Source organism: Ahaetulla prasina, chromosome 1 (genome assembly GCF_028640845.1).
Source record: "Ahaetulla prasina isolate Xishuangbanna chromosome 1, ASM2864084v1, whole genome shotgun sequence".
Lineage (NCBI taxonomy): Eukaryota > Metazoa > Chordata > Lepidosauria > Squamata > Colubridae > Ahaetulla > Ahaetulla prasina.
In genome coordinates this window covers 136,207,122-136,221,442 of record NC_080539.1, presented here as the reverse complement: position 1 = coordinate 136,221,442, position 14,321 = coordinate 136,207,122, and the positions used below count along the sequence as shown (strand labels likewise).

General features: G+C 39.7%; 1 protein-coding gene across 1 annotated transcript in view; it reads left to right on the top strand.

The window, feature by feature from the left end:
* Positions 1-14,321, top strand: part of ADGRB3 (adhesion G protein-coupled receptor B3) — a 574,188-nt gene that overhangs the window by 24,923 nt on the left and 534,944 nt on the right. The window lies entirely within an intron of this gene.

Here is a 14,321-nt window from a genome sequence, read left to right as displayed (position 1 = left end):
AAATTCTAATTGACCCGTCCGGTTTGATGGGGTGACGATTACGCCTCCCACTTTGCGTGATCGACTGGCACCAAAATCCCCTGATTTATGAGCTTGTCCAGCTCCTTATCGATTTTTGGTTTTAGGGCAAAAGGGACTCTCCTCGCCTTAAGCCTAATGGGGGCTACCTGGGGGTCTAAGTTGAAGGAAATAGGGGTCCCCTTGTACTTGCCCAGGCAGTCCTTGAAGACATCTTCGAACTCGTTAAAGAGAATGTCTTTCAAGTTGCAGTCACTTCTGTAGATGCCAGTCACTCCCATGCCCAGGGCACGAAACCAGTCTAGTCCCAACAGACTGGGCAGAGTTCCTTCGACGATCGTGATGGGCAGGGTCTTCTTGTGAGGGCCGCATCGACTCGGACGGAGGTGGTCCTCGAACAGGGATGCGATTCCCTGGTAGTCGTGGACTCGTAGTCGCTTGTGCTTGCAGGTGGCGCTCGCGACGGACGGCAGCGACTTTGCCAAAGTGTCCCAGGACATGATGGTGATCGCTGATCCCGTGTCTACTTCAAGCCGGCACCGCACTCCCTCTATTTTTGGCCTGGTGAAGATCTTCTTCTCCACTTTGGTCGAGGCGCGGCCTATGACCACCGTTGTTTGGTTGGAATCCGCGCCTTTTTTGTTTGAGCCAATCGCGGGTCGCCTTGCCGATTCCGCGCTCTGATTGGCGATTTGAATTTTCGGCGGAAGGTTGGGCGCTCGACAAACTTGAGCTAGGTGCCCTTTCTTCCCACACCGCCGACATGTCGCATCTTTAAATTTGCAGCGTTGGCGCTGGTGTTGACCGCAGCTTCCGCATTCGTCTCGGTCCCCTTTGTCGCGTTGATGCGGCAGACCCTTCCTCGTCTTCACCGCCGGATTCGGTCTGAACCTCCTCCTGGTGCACCGGGGTTGCCTTGCGCCGCCTTTTGTGGAACCGGCTTCTGCAGCGTCTCTGCTGCTTGGGATGACATTTCATGTGCTCTGGCTTCGCCCAGAGCGTGGCCAGCGTCAGGTTGCTCTTTGCTAGCAGCCGTCGCCGCAAACGGATGTCTTTGACCCCTCGGATGAGTTGCTCGAGGAGCACCTCGTCTAGGTCACGGTATCCGCAGTCCTTGACGCTTCAGGGCGGCCATGTAGTCACCGATGGACTCGCCTCCATCTGCCTTCGCCTCCGAATTCAAACCGCCGCACGTATTTGGACGGCGTTGCGGCGTGGTTCTTAGCAAAGTCTGTAAAGTTGGCCACGACACCGACTGCAACGGCGTTGGCTCTGCCAGGGCTTCCGCGATGTCGATGACCTCCGGACCGCAGTGGCTTAAGAAGTAAGCCCTTTTTCGGTTGTCTGGAACTCCGTGCAGTTCGTTGGCTTCTAGGAAACTCTCGAAACGGGTCATATACGTTCCCCATTTCTCCTTAGCCGGGTCGAACGGTGCGGGTGGAGTGTAACTGGCCATCTCGCTTTTTCTGCCCTGTATTTGCTGGGTTCGGGTCTATCGTGCTTCAGCTCGGTTCTGGTTCTCCTCAGCCTCGAGATCCCACCTTCGTCGCCAATGTTAAGTTCTGGAAGTAACGAGGCTGGAGACCAGGGTAGTGACAACAGCTCTTTAATATAGGGTGAACCCAGCAACAGGCTGGGGAAAAACCTCTCCTTTTATACAGTTCTGCTGGAGGCTTCGTCCAATCAGCAACGTGCTGATTTCCCGCTCAAATATTTAAAGGTACAACGTTAATACATAACACTAATCTTTATGTACTGTTTTGTCTTTGACTTGACAGTTAAGTTGACTTTTGTTTTATCATCTGTAAACAAGCAAAGCTGGCTTTGGTCCATAAATGAAATTTAAGCTGGAATTAATATTTTAAAACAAATTGGTTCTGAGTTCAGCAAAGCTATTTGTGGAAGACAAAAGGGCTGGCTTGCTTCCATCTTAAAATAAGCTCTTGGTGATTGAATCCAGAGGCGTCCTAAGGCATGTAATAAAATTGCTTAGTAAAAGTATGTTTTTACTACAACATTCTGCCATTTATCTATTGCTTTTTCAAGTCACTGAGTGAGCTGTATATCAATATATCCAATGGGAAAGATATCAGAGAAAATCTGGTTTTATCTACAAGGGATTTAAATGCCTTCATTATTATTGGAGGCTAAACTACAACGTTGTTACTCAGTCAAGTAGTTTTACTTTCTTTCAAGTTCATATAGCATGATGATACAATAAAAAAGTATTAATAATAAAACATTGTCGGATTTAAAACAATTCAAACCAGATAGTTTTTAAAAAGATCTATCTGCAAAATTCTAGTTGAAAGAACTAAATACTAATTTCCATTAGCTAATAAAAAAATAAATATGGATGGACAGAGCCCATCATGATTAGTTGCCAGAAAACAACAGAAAATGTCATCTGGTTCATTAAAAAGAAGATTCATCCACCATAAAAGGCAAGGTGAAACAATGCCTCACCCAATGAACTAATTACGACTGAGAAGAGTTTCTTAAGGTCTTCCGTCTTATATTCTGCACAATTTTGACAGTCCTGCAGCTTTAACCTTGGATCCTATCCTTACAAGCTGCTGAAAGGTAGCCATGACTATTTCTGAAAGATAATTTGCTTATTTGTTCCCTATGACTATCATGAAGTGTTGTACTTGACAAACGTATCTTTTCTTTTATGTACACTGAGAGCATATGCACCAAGACAAATTCCTTGTGTGGCCAATAAAGAATTCTATTCTATTCTATTCTATTCTATTCTATTCTATTCTATTCTATTCTATTCTATTCTATTCTATTCACATTCTGGAGCATAGTTGGTCCAGAAACATCTCAACGTGTTACTTCCAAAGTAAGGTAAACGAATATCTCTCCATCTTAAAAAATATCTGGTTTACTTCTTGTTAAAAATTTAATAATTAGTCTCCTTCCATTCATAAACATATTTAAGGAACATTGCTATGTTACAAATCTTAAATCTCATGATTGGGACCAGTAACCACATATCTGACATTAAGTAGGTGTGGAAATGTTGCCATCTGTCAGATTTGTTCAAAAAAGATTCAGTGGCTGATACTATCACATGCTAATGAGAATTCTAGATGAAAAAAATATATAGAACTTTAGAGTATATTTGTTCCACTTTAGCATTATGTTGTTGCAACCAAGTCCCTAAATCCTGTCCTGTTCAAAAGGGGTTCAGAAAATGTCTTCTCCAAGACCACACAGAGCTGTTGGATTACCTTGCTCACAAAATGGCAGGTGTTTTTTTTTAAACAGCCAAGCAGTTGTTTCCTTCTGCCTATTTCAAGATGATTTGTTTCCCAGAAGGACTAAATTATCTAGCTCGCTTTAAACTGTCAAAAATCATACCTTTCTCCCACATACTCTCCTCTCTTTTCTTTCTCTTCTAAACCAAACAAATATTAAAGCAGATTGCAGAAGCCATGGAAGGCAATCAAGGAAAGAGGCGGTAGGCCTTAATGCACTGATTTCTTCCTACTATGAACTTATGAAATGGGTTCATCAAAAGTGACTGGCTGACAGAAAAAAACTCTTCGGTTGTAAGCAATTTTATCTTCAAAATGTTTAGAAAGTATTTAGAAAACTGGTTATAACACAGGTAGTCAACTTACCACAGTCCATTTAGTGACCATTCAAAGTTACAATGGCACTGAAAAAAGTGACTTAATGACCGTTTTTGAAACGACCATTGCAGCATCCCCAAGGTCATAATTTCAGACACTGGCTCATATTTATGATGATTGCAGTGGTACTGGTTTCATTGATCCCCTTTTGTGACCTTCCGACAAGCGAAGTCAGAATGTCAACATTGTACATTGCTGTAACTTGGCTACTTTACCAAATTTCAGTCATATAATCTTAGGCTGTTTTTATGATTAGAAATGAGAGGATTTTGACTCAAAAGCTTAGTACTAGTTCTACCCCCACCCCCCAATTCTTCAATCTGTTCAAAGCGGAAAATAAATAACATATCAAGTAGCATCCTCCCAGGAGCATCCTTTTCAGCCTTCTAGCTAGTTGGGGGAACAATTGGGGGAATGATTGGCAGTTTGGTGTCCTGCAGACACTTTGTATTTCTACTCTTACATGTCTCAATTGCCTCCGGCAAATGATCTGCATATGATAGTGGCATCATATCTTCCTGAAGAGTTGTATGTCCTGGCTGAAAAAGAAGATCAGATCAAGTATCTCTCTGTGTGATATTTTGTGCTGCTCATGTTAAGAGGATTCTAAAGAAGATCCCACATTAATAGTATTGGATTGGCTTAGTTAAGGTTGCTATTTTGAACTATTTGAAAACTGGGTGCTTTTTATTAGAATCAACTGCCTTGCATCTTGACATTAAGATTCCTTCTTAATTATCCATAAGTACCGGAGCTCAAGTTGTGCAGTTGCACTAACAATCATCATTTTGCCATTTGACCTAAAGGAGATTAACTGAGACAGATGTTTTGAAGCAAATTAAGTCATACCAAGGTAGGCGCTTCTTCAGTGGAAATTTGAGCACAACACTTATTATTGCAGATGGCGTAAATCAAATATACACAGTACAGATTAAATACAAGTTATAAGTTTATGACATAGCCAAGGATGTAGAAGTCAAATTCATATTACAGATGTGATAATAAACATGTTAGTTATGCTGTGCAGCAATAAAATATCATTGATTAAATTTGAGTAATTGAGTAATTTTATATTATACCCAAATATCTTTGGTCATTGTTACAGAATTTCTGCAGCCGATTTAATGTTCTACCATATGGACACAATTCACAGCTCAGGGAAAGCATTCATCACATAATATGTACATATTTTCCTTTCAGTGCCAAGGACTTTTGACTTCTGTCCTTTGGATAAAGTATGGGAGCACAGGCCTCTATGGGGCAATGTTTCAATGTTCCCCTGTGTACTTACAAAAGAAGCACTATAGCACTCATGCTTCAACCTCATTATTAAAGAGACTGCAGGGTCACATGCTGATATAATGATGTCAGTCATTAGAGAATAACATCCTTTAAAATATGAACAAAAACCACTATTGTATATCTCAGAGAGAAATAAGTTGTGTAAGAAGTAAGGAAGGGCTTACCATTTTGCAAAATTAGAAGAAAACAACTTCCAGTAAGCTTATGGGCCTTTCACAGTCTTATATAGACAAGTATCTGCTCCAGTCTGTTAACACAGATCAGACCAAACAGCTATCTCTCGGCATCCACAGTCTCAAAATATCCAAAATGTGGACTCATCCAAAATGTGTCATAAAATATATTCATTATTGCTCTTGTTTTATATATTATTTGTTTGTTTAGATATATAGATGTTTGCTTTAATTATACTTTGTATTCTGTCTTCTTTTAATTAATGCTTTTATTGGCATATGTCAAGCCATGACCATTATTTAATGGTGAAAACTCATATCTATATAAATAATCTGCAGTATTCTATAGAAACCTCTTTCTTCCTCCCTCCCATGTCTGTATTACTACAGTCATGTTGGGAACGCCGTAGCTCTTCCTGTGGTGACATTGCCGTTGCCCAGGGGGCACCCATTTGGAGTTTCCGTTCATGTCCCCATGAAAGTGCCCACCAAAATGGTACCCATCTATCTACTCACTGTTGCCCACTTTCAAACAGTGGGGTCAGCAGCAGTTGGATTGAGTGATGGGAACTTACCCCATCTCATGGCAGCAACCAGGGTCTCAAACGTGAACTTGTTGATAGTCAGACCAGCATCCTAACCACGTGAGGTATCATGCTCCACCATCATCTGTATATGCCAGTAATTTATGTAGCTTTGGCAGTTTGTCTTCGGCTACAGATTTCTTTCTGCTTTCTCTTGAAGAAATCAAGAGTAAACCATGAAACACCTACCCTGTTACTCTGATATGGGTTTTTGATGGGCCATCTGGGTGACGGATTCAAGCAATATGTGAGCAACCTTAGCATTTCATCCTCCCGATATCTGAAAAAATTTCTAAGTTGTGTCATACAAGTCAGGTGATAAAGTTGGGTGAAGTATTTTGCATCTGTATTTTCAGTAAATAGGAAACACAGTCTGTCACAAAGCAGAAAAACAGAAGCCAGAAAACAATTCTGGAATGGTTAGCAATTTGAAAGTTGTCAGTAAGCAGGTAACTGGCCTGTAGTTGTTGGCTGCTGGCCCTTTTGCTGGATCTTTCATTATCCAGTAGGTTTTACCAGAAGTTAACCAATCTTCAATTTTATATCCTTGCAATATGTTATTAAAATGCCTGCAATGAGTGGGTGTACACCAGTAGTTCCCAACCTTTTTTTGGCCACGCCCACCTAAGCATCTCTAAAATCCTGATGCCTCCCCCCCCCCATGGCATATAATTCTTACTATTCAAAAAGTGAACTCCTACTCACATGGAGGAAGCCTAAAAGGCCATTAACTTGCTTTAAACAAGGTTCCAATTGCCCCCATTAAAAATCAAATTGCCCCCCCTGTGGGGTATGAGCCCCATGCTGGGAACCACTGGTGTAGACGTGTTGGCGAACATTTTTGGCACCGAGTGCTGAAATGGGAGCATGCACATGTGGGGGAGTGCCGGAAACTGGAAGAGCAGCTCCCCAGCATGCATGTGTGTGGCGGGAAACTGAGCTTCCAGTTTCTGGCATGTGCATGTGTCACCTGATCTTCCGGATGCATGCCAGAAACCGGAAGCTCAGTTTCCTGGCGTGCGCATGCAAGCCAGGGAACTGATCTTCCTGTTTCTGGTGCTCCCGTGCACGTGAAGACCAGCTGGCTGGCATGCATGCGTACGCTGGAACCTGGAAGAACAATGGGCAATGGCTGGTGTGCCTGGAGAGTTGGCTCTGCATGCCACTTCCGTACCAGAGGTTCTCCATCACAGGTGTAGACCAATCGTGTGTTTCAATCAAAACCCATGTGATTCATGTCTTCCTAATTCTTGATCTCTTTTGCCTTTTTCTCTACAATTTTTGTTGCTACTACAAATCCTTTATTTCAAATCCCCCCCCCTGCTTCTCTACCTCCTTTATCCAAGCTGCAATCTTTTTGTATTTCTCTGAATTGTCCCATCCAGAAGTGCACTGTTTCTTCTCTGTCAAGTTTTGGCTGATTCATTACAGTTTTTCTGTTGATGTATTGATAGAAACATCTCTGATTCGACTGAAATGGGAGATTCTGACTGTAATATGTAATTCCAGTTTAGTTCTGCTGATTGTCTTGTTTATGGCTGTTGTCGACTGCTTTTTAAAAATTTCCATTGCTTCCTTGATCTTTCTTGTCTCTAGGTGTTATTTCTTGATCAGATATTCTTTTGTCTTCTTGTACTTCAGGTTGTTGGGTTTTTTTTTCATCTGTTCTAGCTTGCTTGACACTGATCTTATTTTCCTAGATGATCTTCCATTTTGGAAATATTTTTTATCCCACCTTTTTATATATAACTCAAGGCAGGGAACGTATCTGGTACCCTTACCTCCTATTTTTCCCCAAAATACAAGCCCTGTGAGATGAATTGGCTGAGAGTGACTGGCCAAATGTTAGACAGCCAACTCTCATATCTAAGGGTTATGATCTACAATATATATTATATCATATATGATATATGTGTGATATTATAGATATATCTGTGATACTTATCATCTGATATGATCGATTTACATCTAGGAAGTTTTAAGCCAAGAACAAATATTTTTGAAGGCACGCAGGAGCAAAACCGAATCAGAAGATGGAAGAGAGAATTTATGGAACAAGAAATAATCCTAGAAATGAATATGGCTGAGGGATCTTTAACAGATTAACAGAGTTGGAAGGGACCTTATAGGTTATCTAGTCCAACCCCCTGCTCAAGCAGGAGACATACACCATTTCTGACAAATGGCAGTCCAATCTTTTCTTGAAAGTTTCAGGTGATGAAGCTCCCACAACTTCCGAAGTCAGCTGTTCCACTGGTTGATTGTTCTCACTGTCAGAAAGTTCCTCCTCATTTCTAGGTCGAATCTCTCCTTGATCAATTTCTATCCATTATTCCTTGTCTGGCCTTCAGGTGCTTTGGAAAAGAGCTTGACCCCCTCCTTTCCCGTGTGTTACTTGGAGGACATTGAATGGATTGAGAGTAGAAGTACCTAAGTGTAAGATCAATATGCTCAAGTGGGAGTTGCTGGCAGATAACAACATGCAGTACGAATGTGGGGAGACACAGAGCCTGGCCCATTTGTTGTTCTGTTGATTACTATCAGTAGAATATATTGAAAGTGATTTGTTTCTGGCCAAGGTGGCCTCATTTTGTCACCTTAAATTTTGATCTGGACATGAAACAAATAAATAAAAATAAAATATCTAAGGGAGGCCTAGAACTCATAGTCTCTTGCTAACCTAGGCCAGAAACTTAACCACTGCACCATTACCAGGTTGGAAGCAGGCAATCTGCAGTCTTCTTAAATTTATTCTCAAGAGTTTGAGGCAGTGGTGGGCTGCTGCTGCTTCAGACCAGTTCAGGAAAACTGGTAGTTCTGACCAGCAGCTGGCCCCGCCCACCTGCCCTGGCACTATCACGTCCTGTATAATAGCCAGTTTTTCAATGCTGCGCACATGTGTGGAAGCTCACATTTTTGGTTCCGGGTGAACCGGTTGTCAGCTTTGGAAGCCATACTAGGCCTGAGGCTTCCGTGCTGCCACTTTCCCATGTGTGGGAAAGTAGGAGGAGGGATTTGGTAGAGGGACCCTTTAGACATAATATTCTTCCTGCCGGTCAAGGTCAGGCTGAGCCTACATCTGGAGAAGGAGTGGCCAGAGTGATGTCTTGAGATGGGACGGTTGGCAGTTGGAGCATGTGATCGGCAGAGGGGTCAAGGGGGTGATGGTTCTGGAGTTTGTCTTACTGAGGAAAAACCCGGATCCCCAGATTCAGAGTTTATCTAGTTGTGCCAGTTTATCTATGCTAGTAAAAGAACTTTGAAAGATGTCTTTTCTGCAGGAGGGGGTTTTCTGGAACGCTGACACCGGTTGTTACAATTGGCAGCAGCCCACCACTGGTTTGAGGATACGGGTCTACAATGTAGGAGAAAATTCATTCACATTTGTCTGCTTATATAATTGTAGAATTCAACTCTAAAATGTATCCTATAACAATGAAGTATATTTTTTTTGCTCCTTCCATTACTCAATAATAGGAAAATATAATTATTCAAACTGCAATAGATATACCATACTTTTTAAATAACCAGCCATTTACTCGTTCTTCATAATTTTTAATTACCGTATATACTCGAATATAAGCCGATCCGAGTATAAGCCGAGGTCCCCAATTTTACCCCAAAAAACTGGGGTAAACTGGGGACTCGAGTATAAGCCGAGGGTGGGAAATGAGGCAGCTACCGGTCGGGGAAACCTCCTCCTCAGCCGAGAAGGCTGGCGGCTCCGCCCGCCTCTCACTGCACCGCAGGGCTTCGCTAATGCAAAAGCCCGCCAAGTTTGCACCATCCGTATAATGTGAAAAAGAAGAAAAAACCTCGAGTATAAGTTGATCGAGTATAAGCCGAGGGGACGTTTTTCAGCACAAAAAACGTGCTGAAAAACTCGGCTTATACTCGAGTATATACGGTAGTTAACTTTGAGAAAATATTGTCCTATTATTCTTTAAAGTGATCCAGAACTCTGTTACATATTTTTATTATTTTTCAGGGTAGTAATATCTATGAGTATATAAAACAGAAATTATAATCACTCATATTTTCTCAGATTGGGAAAAAAATAAAATGCACATATAAAAATAGAAAAAAAATCATTTTTTGACTCTGAAGTATTGCTGCAGGGCTTGTTATTTGCTGAGAAATTTGAAGAATCTGTTAAGACTTTTACTGGTTTATTACTTACATTTCTTTATAAAATAAAATTTAAAAATTGATGTGGATTCTGAAATAAGAAAGTGCTAGTCTGTAATACTCCATTCTGTACTTCATGCAGCTTTGAAAGGGTGATGGAAAATATGAGCAGAGATTTTAATTAAATATACATATATTAGACATGCTAATCTAGACTGAGTCAAAGACTGAAGAAATATCTCTGACAGCAGAGCTGGAAGGGTAAACAATTTGGGGATTAATTTGGGATTAATTCAGAAACATGTAATGCCTATGTGACATTAGGCTGTTGAGAATTGAGGCAAATAAGACCTAATCTATGGGTCAAACTGAGCAAAATAATAGCTCTAAGTGAAAAAGGCTATTGACCTGCCTCAAGTGCTTTGGAATACAGATCTGAACTGTATAAAAAGTGGGAAGAAAAGTTGTGGAAAAAGTAAGATGTTCCAAACAAACAAAAAAATAAGACAAAGTAAATCAGATACTTTGGAAACCAGTTTGGTTTAGTGATTAAGGCACTAGGCTGGAAATCAGGAGGCTGTGAGATCTAATCCTGCTCCTTAGGCATGAAACTAGTCCTGCCTTAGGCCTGAAACTGGGTGACTTTGGCCAACTCATTCTGTCTCAACCTCATTTACCTCGTAGGGTTGTTGGGAAAATAAGAGGAGGAAAATGTATTAGGTATGTTTTCCACCTAGAGTTACCTATAAATATAATAAAAGTGGAATTTTAAAAATGGTATAGGTTTTTATTGGTGGTAGTAAAGGAAAAGAAAAGAGGCATCTTGTGGCTCTTCCTTGGAGCCATAACTGGTCTAGCTATTGTCTTAGGCCCAGAAGAACTGGGATGCAAATATACTTATAATCACTGTAAGGCAGCAAGGATAGGTAGAAAACTTTATGCCATCTGGTGGTTATGTAATATTTTGGAGCTTGGATATGATAGTCCTATTTTTAGTTGAGTCATTGAACTGTTTAAGGATATACCTGGAACACATATAACTTATTCAGTGTCTTCTATAGGAATTTGTTTAATTTCATTTACGTCCCACCATAATCCAAAGTTACTCTTGGTGGTTTTTCAGTGACTGTCAACTAATTAATAAAGATTAATTCAAACTGAGAATATACTATTAAATATATTTGGCCTTGTGTGTAACAGAAAACATCTCCCATCCTGATGTTTTACTTTGCTAATATTTGTAATTACATACAAACATATACATCCACATATTTTATACATGTATATGTTGTTGTAAATATCCCACTTTTCTTCCTGCAAGCATCACAATTTTCCATATGCTTTCTACTCTGTTCTCACAACAACAGAGCCACCCAGTGAGCTTCGTGGTTGAGTAGGTATTTGAATCTGAGCCACCAAATCTAAAATAATATTTATAGCCTACCAGATCTAGCATGGAAAAAATATAGAAATATATCACACCCTGCTGCCACTTAATGGTCATCTCTATTGTGCAGTCCAGAGATGATTCTCCTTGTCTATTGGATATCTCTTGTCTAATTGATACATATTACTAGCCAATTTTATTTAAACATCATATTGCCTTCCATTTCACTGAAATGACTATAATACAATATATCAAATAGAATAATAATTATAATAATATATAGCATATGCCCAGACGTAAAAACATTAATCCATTAATCCTATTATTAATCCATACATACCAAACAAATCTATCAGCAGGCAAGTTTAATCTCCCAGTCAAAGACCTGGGAGAACATTTAGATCTGTTAAGTCTTACAAAAGTCAGGAAAAGTTGGAACTTAGTAAAGTTGGATCTCTTAGAAGACAATATTTCATTGGATCAGGTGATGCAACAAGAAAAGGCATTTAAAAAGTGTTTCCCTTCGAACTGATGAAATATATTGTCTTCAAGACAAGATGTGGTCACTATATACCTGCAGCACTCAAATTATTTGAGATCAAGCCAATAGCACAACTTGGCCCCTTCTTCAATATTGCATCATTAGAACTTGTTCAGTCCAAATTTCTAAGATTCCAACATGTGAAAGTGGAGTCTAGAGTGTGGGTGACCATACTCAACTATTGGCTCAAACTAGTCTCCCCTCCCCTTAACTATAACTATGAGGGATAATTTCCAGTCCACATGGGAAAAGCAGTGGCAACTAAAATCTCACCCTTGGGCTTCCTTCCAGGTCTTCTACTCAATATGGGACATGATTAGGCCAAAGTACTCATTAAACAGAGTGTAGCAGACATAGAGCAGTGACTGGATTAAGTCAGGACCCCAATCTTTATTTCCAGTGAATCCAATGAGTAATCTGCCTCTCCTATGGCATACTTAACTCATCTCAAAGTACTTAACTATTGCAGGGCCTTTACTCTGACACAGTGTGCCCTTAACCTCCCTTGAAAACCAATATAAGATATATATATATTTAATCTGGGGAGAGAATGTCCCTGTGACACTGGCCACACAGAAATAACAAATCATGCACTGCTCCAGTGCCTGAGATATCCTTACTACCCTCATCTCATCATTATTGCATGAATACCCAAGGTGCATAGGACAACGCTGCTTTCAGATGCTAACCCTGCTGTATCATATAATGTTGCCAGGTTCTGCACCGCAGCACTTAAAATCCTGTACCATAAACTAGTTTTAATGAGCATCTAGTTTGTGATTCGACAGTGCTCTATATTGCGATAGATTTAGTCAGCCACATACTAACTTTGATGCTCCCCTATATCCATTTAATTCTTTTAGACTTTTGTTGTTATATACAGTACACTTTTGTTTTATAACTTTTAGCTTTTTTAATTATAAGACTTTGACTATATTCTATGCCTTTTAATTGACTGTACCGTACCCTTCTTATGCTGGTTTTTGGCTGTAAAAGATTTGATGATATGAAAAAGCTAGTAGATCTTTAACAATTGCACAGGAAAGCAGATTTTGTCAAATGCTGATTTTTATATCATAGCATTAAGACATGATAAATTGCATCTACTTCTCTCTCTCTCTCTCTCTCTCTCTCCCTCCCTCCATCTTCTCTTTGTTTTGTTTTTTGTTGGTGATAAGTTGTTCTTCTAGCTAGAAGTGTTATCTCATTTACAAAATAGCTGTTTCCTTCTGTACCCTCTCCTGCATGTATCTGATAAATGCTTTTGTCTGTCAACCATAAGACTGTCAGAAAAGACATAAACACTTTCCTGCCAGAAATTAGGGTTTTTTTTGGGGTAGAAAGTGGTGTGGATATTTTGTTTTTTTTTTGCTTACTGATCTTGAAGAATAGCATGGATGACAGGAAATATTCCATTTAAATTATCTTCAACCCAAACACCACAGATTTAATCAGTGGGCAGTGAACAGAAGCTGTTCCTTGTCATCACTTTGCTTCTAGGAGTCTATTAAGATAGGCTTCCTGCTGTGGGTATCTTCCAGGTATGAGAGAAAGGAGGATGCAGGTATGATCAAAAGCCAAGATCAGGAATATTCACTTTAAACCTCTTTTAAAATAAAGTTTATGTTAGAGAATGTCAGGATGTGTAATGCTAATACATGTTCAAATCTAGCTGATAACTTTTTAGCGAAAGGCACTCTTTGAAAATTCTATGGAAAGAAGTGTTTCACACCTTGGGTGAGCATAGCACCTGTTTGCTATTTATTAAGGTAGGCTGTCTTGATTTTGTCAGGGTTCCTGGCAAACCTGGAAAAAAAATAAGTTAGTGTTTTAAAAGTGAACTCTCTTTAAAGGTGTTTCATCTCTTCTTCTTTTTTTTTCCAGTCTTGCCCAAAAGCTTGCAAGAAGACAAATTTTTTAAATAAATAAGAAACAAATGTCCTTATGGAAGGTTTGAAGCACTTATTCTAAATCACTCCAAGTCATTTTAAAAATGTTCACAGCCCTATTAATTTTTGCGTCAACAAGCTGGAAAAGAAAGGCTCAATGCAGTCTTTAAAATGCCAGATATTTTCTTAATGCACCTAAAACTTGCTTGGCGAATGGAACCCTTGACAAGAAAAGTACGCACCTACAGAATTCTTAAGTCTTTTAGCTTTAGTTCAAATACATTTCTGAAATTGCTCAAGAACATTTCAAATCTGTATTAATACGATCTCCATAAAACTGCCAAGGTCAACATGACCCAGAATGTTATTCAGTGTAAGAATCAACCATGCAAGCTAAAACTGCTTGCAGGCCTGTCATGTTTTATATTATGCGTATTTTCCTTTCTGTTTTTGAATACATTCAAATCCATACTAAACTCAGTAGAAAAAAATATATTCGTATTATGTTTTAGGAAATGTTCTGTTTCTTCTTGGTGTAGAATAAAGAATAATTTGTATTAAATCCCCTCTTTACATTTGCATACAAGAATTTCATAAGGATTTTGAGATTAATTCTGAACTCTATATAACACAGACTAATGTTCAACTTTAAAGC